Consider the following 6,520-nt stretch of genomic DNA (forward strand, 5'->3'; position numbering starts at 1 on the left):
AAAAACTGGAAAAATAAAAAAAATGTAGAAAAAAGCGAATTTGCAGGACCTGCTTATAATTATTGACACATGATTGACATATCACAATTCCCGCAAGGGATAAAGGACGGACCATTAGAAAAAATATGGTGGGGGGGGGGATTTTCGGCTTGCAAGAATTTTTTACGCCCATTGCTTGTGCAGGAATTTTTGTGCGGGTGTACCCCTCTGTTCGAATTTTTTTAGACAGGTTCCTGTTTAGACAAATAGTTGTCTTTAGACCGAATGCATCTAGGGTGGTCCGGGGCCCATGCTCCAACAGGAAATTTTTATATTCGTCCTTCTGAAATCGCTAGAAATACATCTAAATCTGCTCGCGTCAAGAATTTTAAATACCACTGGGGATTTTCTTGTAACTATAACAGTTTAATGTCACTTAGGTGTCCAACCTCCTATGTGCAGATCAAAACTACGAACTACATGACCCACCCCCTTTCTACCCCAGCCCACCCCATCCCCCCTTACTTATTGACTAGTCCCTTAAAGTCCATCTTTGTTCATTAGTATGGCTAAATTCGAATGCTATTTGCTGTTATTTTATACCATGTTATACTGATTCTTTTCTTACTCTATGCGCTTGTCAACAGCAATTTATATCGAGATGTCTTACTGATGATGGTGTCAAAGTTTTTTATACAATAGCCACAAATAGCCAAAGTGAATTTTCAATAACCATTGGGGTAAGGGAAGAAACGTTTTGCCTGTCGGGAGGCCAGGTTGAATGTAATTTGCTTTTATGAAACTAGAAGTTGAGCGCTGGAGACGCTTGACTGTAGTGGGGTCTGGGGGCATGCTCCCCCAGAAAATTTTGAAATTTCTAGGCTCGGAAACGCTATTTACGGCATTCCCCCTGATTAATTCGTCGAAAACGTTGATCTCATCAATTCTAAAATGATAGGTGTTTTTAGTGCTTAATAGGAACTTTCCTTCTGCATGAATTTTTTCTTTGCCTTCCCCTTTGCACGAATATTTTTTCTTGGCATTTCCCCTTGCATGATTTTTTTATATATATTTTCCCCACCCCCATCACTTTTCTAATGGTTCGTCCCTAAATGAACATCTGCTGAAAGTGTCAGCATTGTAGAGAAAAATCTTTTTACAAAATTTCGAAAAAAACCTTAAGGAGGGTGGCATCCACTTAGAAAGCAAGGCGAGACGACCGCATGGAAATATTAGCAGAGCAAGCTTAAGATGATATTTATCTTAGGGCTTAAGAACAGATTTAGCTGCTGGCGGGAACTGAGTTAGATGAAACAGAAAACGATGAAACTCACAATGCCAAAAGAGTCGGAGAGAGAAGAAGGCTTACAGCGAAACGTCAAAGTCAGTTTTTGGTCATATACAAAGAAAGAGCGAGACTCGGATAAGTGTAAAAAGTTGGAGCAAACTTGAAGAAATAAAGAAAAAATAAAAAATATGAGAAAAAGGTGAATAGAACAAAATGAGAAGAAAAAGGAAGTAAAGAAAAGCTTAATTAAAAGCAGACAAGAGTGAAATGGCAAAAGAGCTTACAAGGGAATCCCAGGAGGCTGCAGAAATTGGCAATCTAAAAGAGGTCTAATAAACTTCTCAATTTTGCATTTGCTATACGTTTATGCAATTTTAAAGAAATAATCCATAACCTAGAACTGTCAAGCTTTCAGAAAATGCGTGGTTTGTAGGGTTTGTATCAAGCGCTAGAGCGATCCACGCGCGGACGGTCCTCAAAAGAGCGGCTGATACCTTAATAAACGTTTTGATTGATCGGTCAATTTTTAACCCGGTTCAAGCAATCACACTGCAGGAATTTAAGATCAAAAGTAGCAAGGAAATACGATCTTCCCTTTCCTCCCCCACCCCACCCTCAAGGTTTTGACAAGCAAGTCTAAGATAAAGATGGATTGTAACATGTTTTTCATTTTCTTAAATCCTCCTTGTGACCTAAACTACATGTAGCAACAACCAAAACTACGAAAAATGTCTGTACCTCGAGTCTTTGAGCAGGTAACGGTAAAGAAAATCAGTAAAAGGTACAACGTCTTCCAAGCTGCCTTCAGCTCCATTTTGCTGATAATCTGAAATCAATAAAAGGAGTTAAAGTGAAAATTACATTTGTCACTAGGTTTCTAGATGTAATATATCAAAGCCAGTGTGAGATGATAGACTCCATTAAGTGCGGAGTCGTGATTTTTATTTTTAATTTAAATTTATCGTGAAAAGTGTTGGTTCTTTTGCCACACACTAGACGTTTATCGGTATAAGCGCCAAAGCACAACATTTTTAGATTTCATGTAAACTAAGTAAGTAAGTAAGTAACCTTTATTTTGACACGATAAAAATTTAAAGCTGAGTAGCTCGTGGGGTCGTGTATAAAATAAGCTAGAAATGAATTAAAAATACTAAAAAATATATAAAATACAATAAAAAGTCCTATTCACATAGTATAAAAATCAATCATATATAAAATTCCGATCTCTGCGGCGCACGCTCGAGGCGGTTATGGTGTCGAATTTAAATTATTTTAAGTGCAGAGTCGTGATTTTTATTTTTAATTTAAATTTATCGTGAAAAGTCGTGATTTTTATATTTAAATTTATCGTGACAACTGAGTAGAAAATTTATAGGGAGGCTTGCTACCTTATTCTTGGAATGAAACCCTTTTTCTAACACTGTTTTCACTATTTTCTTATCTGACTACATGCAAACAAAGTATGATTCCGCTCTCCGAAATCGGGTTTATCAATCTGCTTTGATGCGCGTTTCAATTTTGCAGTGATTTAGGGTAGTTGGACGTACTGGACTCAAAACAACATAAATGAAATGAAAATCTCAGCAGAGTTTTTAAGTGCCAACACCAAAAGATGGACCAGCGAAACTTTTCAAAAAGCGAAATATTGCACGACGAATAGAGCAGTACACGAGCACGACGATTGTGCAGTTAGTGTCATGACACCACTCACACTAAAAGAAGGATTTTTCCTTGCTGTACGACATAAGAAAATCACATAGCTAAAACGTAAAATCTAAAGCAGAAATAAAAAAATTGCAAGCTTAGGACGAAAACATCATTATTTACCGCATCACGAAAAATTAAAAAAAAAAAATGTTCTTTGAGGAAAACGCTAAATAGCACAGTTATGTATTTTAAGCCCTCCGAGTGTTTATTCGCCCTTGCAGATTTCTTTTGGGAAATGGTTAAACACATATAAACCAGTCATATACCTTCATCACTTACATTTTTGAGTAACTCAGCGCCAGAGTTGAAAGCTAAACGGTAAAGCAAAACAGAAAATTGAAAATGATGCGATAAGCATTTAAAACGAGTGGACAATAAAAACCTAACTTCATACTAACACTTGCACTGAGGTTCTCTAATACTCACCTCTCGCTCCCGAAAACTGAATGAGCTTCTCCTTGAACAGCTATCGCTGATATGCGTTCAACTGTTTGTTTTATTCGAGAACCTGTCATATGGAATAAAGACTTCCACTTTTCGTTAAGTCACGTTTTGTTTTCTCAGCTTTGGTTCACTTGGGTAAAACACGTCTAGCATTCTGAGTGTGGTTCCATCTGAATAAACAAATACACACGCGTGCTGTGTTCGCTTCTCACAGACAGTGATACTGATTTTTTTTTGTTCTGTTCCAGAAATCCAGAATGTGTGCAGATGATCGAAAAAAAAATAAAAGGGCTTTATCCGTTATAAAAATTTAAGTATTACCATAACTTGAGAACTAACTTTAACTGCCGGAAATTCTTTTGACAGCCTTGAGAACGTAGCGTGTGTGTTTGTAAACATGTACTAGAGAAGTATAATTGCTTTTAGCGAGGATGTCTGATTGAAGACATTGCTTATACACCTGACTATACATCAGATATATTTTTTAAAGGACCCTTTTTTATCTTCTCCCGTTTTTACTTGCAAATATCGATTCCCAAGTACAATAATAATATTAAATTCGCAATCAATAAAAACGTTAAGCAGTTTTTAAGGCGACTCGATCGAAATAAATGACGAGTTTAACGCCTTTCTAAAAACTTTAATAATTTCACAATTGCTGACTCGATTTTCAAAAAACTTTCGCTTTGTATACGCAATTTATCGAGAAATAATAAACATGGCAATATGTAGTTACTATTTATTAAACACTACTTTTTGGGTAAAAGTGCTCTTAAAGGAAAAAAAAACCGAGCGCTTAATCCCGTTTAAAATTATGTAATAAGCCTATGATAACATTTTGCATGACTCCTCAAGTTTCCGCAAAATCATCGGAACAGAATCCCTGGTACAATTTGAACGTCAAAATATTAACTTCGGGCGAACTTCGAGGCTTGGAACGCTCTAGCGCTTCCAATTATCAAAGAAAAAACAGGTTCAATGTAACTTTCTAGATGTTGTGCATGAAATTAACTGCAAGTAAACTAGGTCAGTTTTTTGGTTTGTGGATATGAATCAGAGCACTTCCACATGCTACTCGTGACATCGAAAATAAAACTCTCATCATACCCGCACGTTGTACAAAGACTAAACATTTTTTTTAAGTTTCTTCCTTAGTTTTTTTGTTTGTGGATATGAATCAGAGCACTTCCACATGCTACTCGCGTCATCGAAAATAAAACTCTTATCATACCCGCACGTTGTACAAAGACTAAACATTTTTTTAGTTTCTTCCTTAGAAGAATAAAACGTTCTCTTTCTCGTTTGAGCCAATTAAGCATGGCCGTTTGCTAGTGGGGAAGCTAAAATTTATTTGTAAACGTTCTTTTCTGGAATTCGATTTCCTTTTTTCTGGGAATTATTTTCAATATGAGCAAGCGATACATGCTTCCATTGATTCCCTTTTCTCATGTAAATATTAAGGACGCAACATGGTCAAAATTAGGGTAGCTTTATATCAAAACTAAACTTTGGTTTAGAAGTATGTCTATGAAAGGAAAGCACAACTTAAAGTCAGCTAGGTTTGTTCTTTCCTGTTTGGATATTTATTATCGTCCGTTCCTTCGTCACTTGATCTCACGTTTTCTGCAGGGTAATGGAGTTGTCACTTCAACCCAAATTGGTTGTAGGAGTACTTTAATCTTTTGTTTGTTTTACCTTATCTTGGATTTGTTTAAAGGAAACAGCTGAGATCTACACTATCTCGTTTTCAGTCTACAATAATGACAGTTTCTGCCAAGATTTGCCCACCTGCTTTGTCACTTGATCACGAACGTTTGAACTTACGTGCGATTTAAGTATTTGTTTGTCACAGTAACGGAAATAGAGCCTTAGTGGTCCATTATCTCCTACTTCTATTGCCTTTTTTAGATTTGTTATGAGGTTACAGTTGAGATCTACATGGTCTACATCTCAAACTATCATATTCTCAGTTTCTGTAAAGCCTTGCCCCGATCGGCTGTGTCACTAAGCTTGATCATTTATGTTTGAAATTGCGTGCGATGTATGTGTTTATTACTCACAACAACGCAAATAGAGCTTAAGTAGCCCTTTTCTTCACACATGCACTGCCATTATCAGATTTGTTAAACGGGGACGGCTGAAACCCAATATTGACAGTTTATGTTGAGATTTTGCTAACAACTTTTGTCACTTGATCATGAATGATTGAAATTGCGTGCAATTTATAAATTTGTTTGTCACAACAAAGCGAGTAGAGCATAAGTGGCCATTTGTTTCCGACCTGATTTGCCTTTCTTAGATTTGTTAAAAGGAAACTGCTGAGATCTACATTTTGTATATTTCAGTCGGCAATAATGATAGTTAGGCATTTGTTCACGAGCTCTGCTTCTTGATTATGAATCAGGTTTGAAATTGCGTGCAATTAATGTTTTGTCTGTAACACCAACCCAAAAAGAAACTAATTGGTCCGTTATTTCTCACTTGCCTTGTCATTCTTAGTTTTGTTAAACGTGAACAGCTGAGACCCAATATTTACAGTTTCTGTTGAGCTTTCGACGAGCGGCTTTGTCACTTGATCACGAATGTTTGAAATTGCGTGCGAATAATGTGTTGTTTGCTTGTTTGTCGCATCAGCGCAAATCGGGCGTAAGTGTTCCTATTTCCATTTCCTATCTTAGGTTTGTAAAAAGGAGACTGCTAAGATGTACATTACCTATATCTCAGTCTACAATAATGACAGTTTCTGTTTGGTCCTTGCCTACCAGCTCTGTCTGTCTCAAATTTACCTTTTCGTGCTCGCTTTTAACGGCACACAAACTTTTCATCGCTCTTTGCATGAGAAGGAATTTAAGAACTACCATCTACCTTTAGTTAGGAAGAAGGATCTATTTAAAATCGACCATAATGACTTGGGTAGGTTACAACTACTTAAACTTTCTGACACATATTTTTTTATTATTGAAATGGCAAATGCCTTTTCGCATAAGAGTGTATGCAGCTATGGGAAGAAGTTTCTTTTGAGCTTATTAATTTTCTTATTTATAAGCAGCCACAGCTGTAAAAAAAAACCGTCCGTCTAAAGCTGCGTTCACATTAGGCCGA

This window comes from Oculina patagonica, chromosome 9, assembly GCF_052425735.1.
Source record: "Oculina patagonica isolate OP01 chromosome 9, crgOcupat, whole genome shotgun sequence".
Classification (NCBI taxonomy): Eukaryota; Metazoa; Cnidaria; class Anthozoa; order Scleractinia; family Oculinidae; genus Oculina; species Oculina patagonica.